The sequence below is a fragment of the Choristoneura fumiferana genome, chromosome 8, assembly GCF_025370935.1.
Source record: "Choristoneura fumiferana chromosome 8, NRCan_CFum_1, whole genome shotgun sequence".
In the NCBI taxonomy this organism is placed as follows: Eukaryota; Metazoa; Arthropoda; class Insecta; order Lepidoptera; family Tortricidae; genus Choristoneura; species Choristoneura fumiferana.
In genome coordinates, this window is record NC_133479.1 from 18666283 (window position 1) to 18677951 (window position 11669).

The 11669-nt window shown below is 35.2% G+C and overlaps 1 protein-coding gene across 1 annotated transcript in view; it reads right to left on the reverse strand.

The window, feature by feature from the left end:
• LOC141430066 (uncharacterized) overlaps positions 1-7264 on the reverse strand; it is a 128266-nt gene extending 121002 nt beyond the window's left edge. Inside the window, exon 1 of the mRNA XM_074090610.1 lies at positions 7034-7264. The gene's annotated coding sequence lies outside the window, so the exon portion shown is untranslated. The remainder of the gene's footprint in view (positions 1-7033) is intronic.
• Positions 7265-11669: the final 4405 nt, after the last annotated feature.

Consider the following 11669-nt stretch of genomic DNA (forward strand, 5'->3'; position numbering starts at 1 on the left):
CATGTAGACATCCCCTCTTCTAAAAGATAATAGCGATATCTATTACGAAAAGGTACCACTCTGGTATGTGACTCTGTTTCCTCGATATTTTAATCAAGTCGTTTAAAAAAAGTTGAATGGAAATTAAAATCTTCGTATTCTATAGGTAGAGTCATTCACGATGATAGACGCGTGCCATGGTTCCTATTACAACGTCATTAACGTCTAATTTTGTCAAAATCACGCGTCTTCGTGGATGGCACTAGGTATTATCATAGTTGACTATTATAATAAAAATCATTCACACGCTTTTATTCGAAGCTAGATAAAATTGTATCACTTTAAATGGTCAGTTCTGGTATAAATGCAGTTTACCGAGATGACAATTTCAGACAGTCTCCAAAAAAGTTTGGTTAAATAACGAAACTCAAACACATTTCATACGCAACTTAACTGTAGCTTAATTTTTTCCAGCTCCAAAACCTTACTCCTCTTAAACCCTCGTTTTTATTACCATTCGATTCCGGATAATATATCACGACAGACATCCACAACATACGATTAATTACGCTATAGTATCTTAGATCGGTGTCCGTTGTTTTCACTTTTTATAAACAACTACGCAGTAGTGATAAATTCAATTGGAATTCAGTTTTGGAATTCTACCAGAATCGCTAGAAGTATTTTAATTCATAATACTTACGTTAGTAATACGCATAGAACTATTTTTACAAGCTTTTATATAGTTTCAAATGTCCCGTTGTCTGTCTGTCTGTAATCAAATTTTGCAAGTTAAATTTGACCAACTTTCAGTAGTTAGATTGACTTGAAATTTGGCGATGTAAATAAGTATATCGTCTCCGCAGGACGGAACTCTTCAACGGTTAGCATCGACTTGAAATTTGATATGCAAAACGTAATTTGGGTGACACTGCAAGTACACTCAACAAAAATTACAGTCAGCAATAAAAGCTTGTATTAAAAATGTTTTTTTTTTATGGTTGGGTTATTTTTACACAGAAATAGGCTTGCTTTTGACCACAATTACGTCTGATGGTAAGCGAAAAGTGGACTAAGAGAGTACGCTTGCCTATTTAATAAATGCCCATTCTTTTTTATCAAACAGCTACGAGCAGGCGGGTCACCTGATGGTAAGTGATCACCGATCACCCTAGATTTGAGGACGGCCAGATTGTAGCGATCAGGGAACACAGAAGCTGGCAGACCATTTCTCTCCTTCGCTGTCCGGATAATAAAAAGCGATAATAAAGGAATTGGTAGTAGGTTTGCGTAGGCTAGAGTTAAGTTTTCACTGTTAATCCTGGGTTTAGTAGTGTTGTAGTGTCAAAATGTATGTAACTGTCATTCCTAACTCGGGCTTAACGATTTTCTGACCCTGGACTATGCAAGTGGCTTTAAATCGGAATTAAAGAGAATATAACCTAGTTAAGTGCTAACCCAGGTTTAAGTAGCGTCTATATGTATGTAACTATCTACTTTAACTCAAGTTTAATGTTTTAAGCTTTTGGTAAGACCATCATTGCCAAGAATGCATCGCAAAAAAAATTGGCAGAAAATCATTTTTTTTTCAAAACCAAATATATTGTTACAATTATCTTAACTATGAAAGCAAGGAAAAAAGATAAATTAAAAAATAATAAAATAAAAACAATTTAATAAAAAGTATTTTTTACACCCTGTAACTTATCTCTCTCTCTCTCTCTCTCTCTTAGCTAAGAACCTAAGTCTAACCATCTTAAAATATGAGATATGGTGTTCTCTATCGATTGTGACAAAATTGTTTAATTGACATACTTTGAACATGAAACAAGCGTGAGACTTACTCATTGTGTCTTTAATCTAGTTTAGGTCGACATGTTTCGGACTAATTCGTAGTCCTTTCTCAAGAAGCACACTCCAACTAAACTTAATCAAGTTTAATATAAGTTTATGGTAAAGGCGTATGTTATCCGTTTTATTTCACTATAACTGGCATACTGTTCAAAGAACTCCCTATTTACTTTTTATTTGTTCCAACTTAACGACTAAACTAGTAAAAGCACACGTAACCTAGCAGCAATGTAACCAACTTTACATCCTAAGGCATTGTCAACACCATTAGGTGGCCCATAAATACCTCGCCTTTGTAACCCGAGAGGTGAAAACATCATTGACCGCAGACACTCCCTATTGTAAAAACCTTTGCTGTTTCGAAACTTTCTACAGTGTATGGCTTAAGATGAAAGCGGAAAGCGATTGATGGAACTAAAATAAATTTGACTGCTTAAAGTTAAAAATTCTTGATCAGAATTAAAATTTACATAATTGAGATTGAGCGTAAAATACAATACAATTCAAATATTCTTTAGAAACATCACAAATAAGTTTGCAGAAAGTAATGATAAATGTATTGGTAATTTTCGGATTGTGTTCAAAAACATAAATTCAGTGAATATGGCATTCCATAATACCTACTTTTATATTAGCAAAATGTAATTCAACTACGCTTGGCCACGTTTTTGAGTTTATCTGGTAAAAATCAAACTTTTATAATATTCTTTCTAAGTATACCCACACTATCTTTACGAATTCAACCAGAGGTCATATTGTCTTATCCAATGGTTCTTAACCTTACAGTGATGAGGGACCATTTATTTTTCCCTGCAGACCACTTATAGTTCGTTAAATACACTTTTATTGAAAATTAATAAAGAATTCTTCTTTTTCGATGGCTTCGCGGACTTTGGGTGTGTCCAGGGACAGACTCTAATCTAACACACTCGGAATCACAGTGGTGAGGGTAGAAAGAGATGTAAAAACATAGTGCAACACGAAAAAATGTAACACCTCTGTATTTATGCAGCCATCACCTATTTTTCACAAATATAACACTTTGACTTTTGACTTTATAATGGGACCGCGAACGTCAGTGGCTTGACACGTCGACTTACTACATTATGACTTATGACACGCCGTGCGGTCTGGCAGTCCCATACGTTTTGTGCTAAAACTAAAAAGGTCATCGTAAAGAAATTCCGCAACGATGCACAATTTTTCATAAACTAACCACAATCTGACATAGATGATGCAATTATTATAGAATTCAGAACACGCCCCGTGTGTGCGTGTGGTAAATAGACAAGACGGTTTTTAGCGAACTAAAGGGCAGACCGTAGTACTCAAGAACAAATATAGTACTCGTAATACTCAGAAAGTATGATGTTTATTTTTATATACTTAAGTATAAAATTAACAAAAATTTTATAAAAATACAATGTTTATTGCCTGCAAGTAAACTCTTCATTGGGGATAAATAAATTATAATATGAAAAAGTACCTGATCCCTAATAAGGGATCTCTACCACTTAATATACTACACTACTACTTAATATACTATAATATATTTATATAGTTTACTGATATGGACATTCACAGAGAAATAAATCAATTAGTTATTTGAGTGTAAAAAAGCTTATAAAGAAAAATCCCAATCAACTATCTCATTAACGCTCAGTCGACGGTCTTGGACCAAGAAAGTATTTTTACATACAAATTCCATATAATGAAGACAAGAGAATGAGTATGAGGGGGTATAAATAAGTTTTTAAATCCTTAAAATGTTCAACCTACGTCAAGCTAATAAAGAAAAACATTATTTCGCACTAAAAAAAGTTAGAAGCTCCGCTGCGCAAAAGTGATGTAAGTCCAATCCTTTCCTGTTTCTAACAAAACATTTTTTTTTGTGATCTCAAACAGAAACATCCTTGTTTTTCAATCCATTACTAATGTCAAACTGACATTTTAAAACCGCAAACTAATTAACTCAAATTGAATCTCAAAATTAATTGGCGCCAATATAACATTGCGTTATAATGACCTAAAGAAGCAAGGTCTGCTGACAAGCGGATTCAAAATGGCGTATGTGAATTAGTTCTTCGAAAGCACATGCCTCCTTTTGAATTAACATAGAATCATCTTCGATTCGGACAAAGTTACATTGCGTAGTGGTCAAATGTGGAATTTAAGCAATTTGTCGTTTATTTACTCTTATTGCTTAATTACGACTCTATAGATAATATAATATTAAAGTTTGTAGACATAGAGACATTAATAATGATTTTTAACCGCCAAAGTACAGTTTTTTAATGTGGACAAAGTTTAAATTCAGTATGTTTTGTTACACATTTTTTCTCATAGCAATGGATTGTGGCACTTAATAGGTACAAATCGTAAAAAAAAGATTACATATTTGTATTTGAATTTTTTAACACAGTTAAATTAAAGTAAATATTTAAACCGTATTGGTACTTACTTCATATTATGTATATTTCTAACTAAACTAAGCATGTTTTTGTTCTATTAAAAAAATATTGATAGCAAACATAAAAGTCACCAACGTTACTACAGTGCATGTTTTACAAATCTAGTTAAGAAAAGTTACGTTTCCTTAAATACCCAAAATCGTTGTTATGCTAGCAACATAAACATAATATGATTAGGAAATACGTATGATCAATCATTCATGGTGATATATCTGACGTATGTGAGGGATCACACAAACATATTATATTTATTACGTTTGATAGCATCGGGTCACGGTTTTGACTCCGGATTAAAAACTGGAGGTTATATTTATTTTGAACTCGGTAGGTACATCTTAGGAGAAATGTTTGCAATACACCCTTGAGGCACTGGTAAACATGCTTTATAATACGCACGATTTGGTAATTTTGGTAATAGAACTTTTGCATTTTTTTTTATTCGACTGGATGGCAAACGAGCAAGTGGGTCACCTGATGGCAAACAATGGATGGATTTAGCAAACATGCTAACGACGGATGATGTTGCTACTGAATATGCTTAAAAGTGCTTTTTGCCGTAATACGCGGGAATACAATACAATACAATACAATACAAATATTCTTTATTGCACACCATAAAGCAGTACAAAAAACTTATAATATAAACACTTAGATTCAGGGTAGACAATAGGCGGCCTTATCGCTTAAAAGCGATCTCTTCCAGACAACCATTTGGGTACAAGAAATTACCTTTAATACCTTTTTAGAATAGTAAGCGGTTTTAAGCATCAGTAGGTCTCTTTTCTGTTATCTTTTCAACCGACTTCAAAAAAGGAGGAGATTCTCAATTAGTCTGTATGTTTTGTTTGTGTGTTTGTTACGTGATAACACCGCCAATTGCGGGCCAAATTTCAAAATCATTTTTTTGTCCTAAAGTACATACTTCCGAGATGGTCTCATTGCCACCAAGTTAGGATCTGATGATAGGATCTTGGAGAAATCGTGGGCCACCTTCAAATTTGAAAAGTACACATTTAGTGATTTTGGCATTTTTAACACCAAGTCAAGTACTTACATTCAGAAAGTATCATTTGGTGAACTGGACCTGACAAAGAAGACCGTGGTACCGGTTCTCTGTTATAAAATAATTTAGCCGTGTTTGAGCTTAATGGAATCGATGTGAGACGCACTTTGGCTACAAATCACTAAAAACCATGAAAAAAAAAACTTTTTAACAAAAATTGTAACCGACTTCAAAAACCTTGAAAATAATTTTCTACTAGTTTGAAGTCGGTGTCTCAGCCAGCAGAATTGATTGAAGACCAATATATAGTATGTTATGTAGGTGAGGTAGACGACCATAGTTCCACTCCTGCTGGCTCGTGCTGAGGCACCGACTTCAAAGTTGTAAAAAAATATTTTCACGGTTTTTGAAGTCTGTTACATTTTTTGTTAAAAAGTTTTTGTTAGTAGTAGTTAAGTTGAGAATATAAGTTCTTCAGTCTATTTGTGTGCACTCTCATAATGAATTTTCATCTTAACTGTTTTGAATAGTTATAGTAAAGTTTAACGAATAATTTTGATGTAGGTACAGTCAGTAGCAGAAGTGGATGAGCGATTACGACGCTCAAAATCATCTACACACGACTCTACTGCCAAGGTAATAAGAGAGTGTTTAATTGTAATTTAATTTAATACTTTCAAAACTGAAGCATCCATCGATAAAATTTGGCTTTTACTATCCATGATTCAAACATTGTAAAGGGTATGTATAGGTATATTATTTGGTTATTACAAAGCTATGGTAATCTTATTTACTTATTCGACTAAGTTTCTTAGTAAGTAAATATCTAAAATTCTTATCTTATAAAAAAAATATACCTCATTGAGTTTCTTGCCGGAGTCTTCTTAACAGAGGTTTTTCCGAACCGGTGGTAGATTTTTTTTGGCATTCATAAGTGCTTGTTATATATAGCCTAAATTGAATAAATATATTTTGACTTTGACTTTATCTTTAAACAGAATTGCAGCTTACAGAAGTGTGTCTGACCGTCAGTCATTATTGCGTATAACGAATACATCTGACAAAGTAGCATAAAGTAGTAAGAGGCATAAGTAGCACTTACAGAATATTTAGTTTCTATAATTCGTTCAATCAAACTAGTTACATTTTTAGTACTTACCAAAAATATTTGGTACTCACTTTCAGCAACATGTGTAAAAAAACAGTCAAGATTAAAAAGTTGTTGTTTTCAATTTATTACACTTTACCCTCCGGCCTTAAAACAATAGGGATGTTCCGATAAGTTCAATCAGATATCGGTTTCGGGTCACATGTACCGGTCATCTTATCTTGATAGCATAAGATAAAAAACATAAGAAAAAAGATAGAGCGCGAGGAACCTGAATAACTGATTTTTTGTGCAGAAATATAATCATGAATTAATGATTTACAAATGTCCAGACTTACTTTAATGATTTATTAATTACGCAAATCATAGATAAATTGAATGTTAAATGAAATTGTAAATTGATAACATGTCTAGCTAAAAAAGTTGAGCTACTTAATGATTAGAAATTCATTGTTAAAAAAAACTATAAAGATCCGATGTTTAAAAACTCGTTACCACATTGTGTATCTACAACTTGTTCACTGTCAGATATAAAAAAGAAACACATCGTGGACTCTAAGCCTTGTAAGTTCAAAGTTCAAACAACATCATTTAAAAGTAAGGTTTTAAAAAAAAACTCACCTTGCGCCGCCAAAAACCAGCTGTTTACACGATCCCTTAATTTTCAAATTCATACAAAAAATGGTCCACTCAGCTACGAAACTCCTCCATCCTTACACAATACACATTGACACAAACCACAACGAAAAAAAAAACTGTTATTTTTTTTTATTAAAAAAGTTGCGAAGTTCGCAATATCGTTGCGTGCGCGCAGCCGCGATTCGTTTTCTCGCCTCACTCGAAAGAGGTCCGTGTGTGACTGTAAACCCATCTTGCACTTCACGATCACCGAAGAAGATACATCTCGCGTCTCGCTCGGGCGCGCGCGCACCCAGTATCGATGTGCTGCTCTATCTTATTATCAGAGGTTAAGCTCAACTCATCTGTCAGTTGGCACGAGGCGGCCGGGAGGGAAGGTCGCGTCTACAACCGTTACTTTCTCTATGCCAATAATGTACGATGTCTATGGTATGGTGGTGTATGTGGTGATTTAGACTTGAATATTTTATTACGACGCGCTCTCGTGTGCTTGCACCTTTATTATTTTGACTGAAGAAGTTTTTTTTTATTATGCAAAATGAGATATAGATGATGACTTGTTTTTTTAGGTCACATCAAAACAATAAATCATTGTAATAAAAAAATCCCAACAAAATCATGTAGGTTGAATTTTAAATTATCGATAAATTATAAAAAAATTATGATCTACATTTTATCGCTCCAAATTCGCTCGACCAATCGGGGGTCGCGAAATGACAAGCGAGCTAGATCATTCGTTTAGATCATTGGCATGCGCGCGAGTTACTACGCGATTGGCGTTTCACGCTGTGGCCACGCCTGGTACCGTTATAGGGGGGCAATGACTGCCCTAAAAGTGGGGGTTTTTAGATCAATCGTTAAGTGGTGGGGACATTGGTAATTGTTCCGGCGTTGATTAGAGTTATTAGTGGTAACACTTTGGTATGTGTTTAGGTACTTTTGTTTTATCAAGACGCCTTGCTTTATGTATAGGTACTGTTACAACAGTAAAGTTCGGTTTTTGTTTTCAGTTTCACGTTATTTTAGTTTATGAATATTTTGAGTGCATATTTCTGTATAAAATATGATGTTTGCTTTGATCTTGAAATTAGTATTATAATATTTAAGCAACCGGTCAAGTGTGAGTCGGACTCGAGCGTTCCATTTGGTAGGGATCTGTCAAACCGTTTTTAAAAACTTTTTCATCACACTTGCTCGTAAACAGTGTCGTAACATGCAGGCTACCTTGGTTGCAACCCCCCAAATAAAACCCTCGACCTTAATGTGCTTGTCATGAAACCCGTGGTCGGTAAATGAGTCATTGCCCGTACTAATTTTCTTGTCATGAAGCCGAAGGTCGGTAAATGAGTTTGATACTGCATGGCGTGCGTGGATGGGGGGGCTGCCAAGAGCGCAGTCAGCGGCATCGGCAATTTTTGAAAAAAAAAAATAGTTTTTGTTTTACAAATATACAATTTTACTCGCAAATGTGATGAAAAACAATGTATGTCGCACGGGCGGTACTAGAATTACGAACATCGACTCATTAAAGCCCTCATTCTTCGACTTGGGCATCTAATAGACTCTCGTTCGTAATTCCTTATTTACCGCCCTTAAGACACAATGTACTATTTCTTCTGATTGCGTCGACTTAGAAATTAGATTTTGATACTAGGTGTTACCCGCGGCTTCGCCCCCGTTGTTTTTTTTCTGTATTTTCTTCCATAAAAACCTTCCCCTGACAGTAATTAACACAACAACAAAAAGAATTAGCTAAATCGGACCAGTCGTTCCCGAGGTTTGCTCTTAGCAAAACATTTTTAATTTAGATTAAATAGAAGATATAGAAGATTACCCGATTCAAGCTCTATAAGTAGGTACCTACCTCCTCGCGATCCTAAGAAAAAGGCCTTGATAGACAAAATTCAAATTCAAATCATTTATTCATTAAATAGGCCGCAATGAGCACTTTTAGACGTAATTTTTTTAAACTACCAGCGCTTTTGGAAAGACCATCATTGCCAAAAAGAATGCGCCGTAAGAAAATGGGCAGAAAGTCATATTTAATTTCAAAATAAAATAATTACAAATATGATATTAAAAACTACAGTATAAAATTAAAGAAAAAATACATGAAAATAGCAATAATAAAATAATACAGGAATATATGGGGTCCCTTAGTAAAGTTACAAAACTAAAACTAAACATAATATGTACCTACCTACCTAACTATATCTCTACGTTCAGTGTAAATGTAGAGTACTTCCACCGTCAAAAATAAATAGTAAGACGGACCACAAAGTGATTCGGTAAGAAAATGGAACTCTTACAGGATCACTTTGTGATCCGTCTGTCTGTCTATCAACAATTTTTTCTGAGAAACCCGTTGAGGTACATAATTACTTTGTCCTGCTACCCTTTAATGCAGTGAAAAAAGTGCAATAGACAAAAAAAAGTAGTTACAGGCAACGTAAGTTTATTTTATGTCTAATTATAGTCATATTGAAGAAATGACTGAAGCGTCTTTTATTTTATTTTTATTTTTGAATTAAACGTGGGTAGGTGTTTATTTATATTTATTCATTGACAAAAACGTTTTCATGACATTACAGTACCTAACAACTGCTGTGACTGTGATACTCTGTAATGCTCTGAAATAGGCCGACGACAGAGTGGTGTGGAAGCAGTTCATCAACGTCTCCGTAAAGGCTTTTCAAGACGGGCACGGCCTTCAGGAATGAAGAACACGACGAAGAAGAAGAAGACAAACAAAATGTTTTGATTAGATAACATTATTTGGTTCTAGAAAACACTCTTATCCAATCAAGAATACATTGACAACTATCTCAGATGGTCCCTTTACGAAAGAGCCAGGTCAAACGAGACGTTTACCTAAGTGAATTTAAATAGGTACTAGTACTAATGTTAGTACGTCTCGCAAGAGGTCGCGCGGGTCGCGGCGCTTGCGACACCGCGTTTACTGTCTGGAGTCTAGACTTCAACCAGGCCGTCGTAAAAGGAACGGTCGCGTCAAGAGACAGCAAAAGCTTGATATTTAAGGTCTCTACTCACTACACCGTATCGTAATCATGACCGTAAGAGGAACCATGGGCGTACCCCCCAGTGGAGGGCAGCTGCTCCCTCCAGAACATTGTATGCTTTATACAATGTATTATATTATCTATTTGACGACCGAATGACCAAGTGGTTAGAGAACCTGAGTACGAAGCTTGAGGTCCCGGATTCGATTACAGGGCAGATATTTGTCGTAATACGAATGTTTGCTCTCGGGTCTTGGATGTTTAATTATGTATTTAAGTATATTTTTATTTAGAGATATGCGGAGCTGACAGCCAACCTCAAGTAGTGGAGAGGCACCGCAATAAAAGAAAAAGAATATCTATTTAAGTATGTTTATCCGTTGATTAGTATCCATAGTACAAAGCTTTGCTTAGTTTGGGACTAGGTCAATTAGTGTAAAGTGTCCCATGATATTTATTTATTTACTTTTGAAAAAACTTGCAAGCTGTGTTATGTGAACGAAAAAACAAGCACGAGGTATACAACCTAAAGAAAATGAGTTAGAAACGCGCGTTGATAATGCGTTTTTATTTCTATAGAACAGCAGTGTACCTAGTCGTGTGACTATGGCGTTTGTGATACAAACGTGCGTCGACGGCGTGTTTAAAAAACGCGGTGTGCAAAAACCCTTACTGGTTCTTACTAGATACAATCTTATTAGACTCGTGTCTAAAATTAAACTCAGCAATACTGTTCAATGTACTTTTCCTCTTTATAAATACGATAAACTATAATTCGCACCTCTATTGCAATATTTATATCGCAGCGTTTCGCATCATTAAGTCATTTTTTGAAAAAAAAAACCATTTACGTAGTTGCTGCATTAGAGGCCTTTACGCAAAAACTGAACGAAGTTTGATAAAATTTGGCACAAAATCTTTGAAAATTGCATAATTCCTTCGCGATACCTGATACAATTTCAGCTGAGATACTAATAAAACCATTACACATTTTGTTTTCTGTAGACTCAAAGTATTAATTACAAAGTAGTCAACTAGTCATGGGTGGGGCAACCGGTGAACGCAAGTGGCGAGGTTGTCGTTCATTGTGGCGTTCTAAGGGGGAGGCCTTTGTTCAGCAGTGGACGTCTTCTGGCTGATGATGACAACTCGATGAACGAAAACTCGCCACTTGCATTCGCTGGTTGACCGCAATTCTCACGATGTCGTCAGTCCACCTTGTGGGAGGCATGCCAATGCTTCGTCTTCCGGTTCGTGGTCGCCACTCGAGTACTTTTCTGTCCCAACGGTTATCTGTGCTTCCAGTGATCGAAGATAATGGTCACATTTTATTAGCTCCAAGAGATTCGCAAATAAAATGAAACTCAGTTTATGCTCTTGTTCATTAATTAACCACATTCACACAAAAAAACTAGCTAAGTACTGAGCAAACCCGATTCCATAAATACTAATAAAAACTACCAAAGGAGAGCCATTATGAAATGGTTCCAAACATGGCGCTAGGGATGGCAGTCTTATATTGATAAATCGAGAAATCGATTCTTGAAAGTAAGAAAATCTATATTTATTCAAGAACAAATCGATTTACAGACTTCACA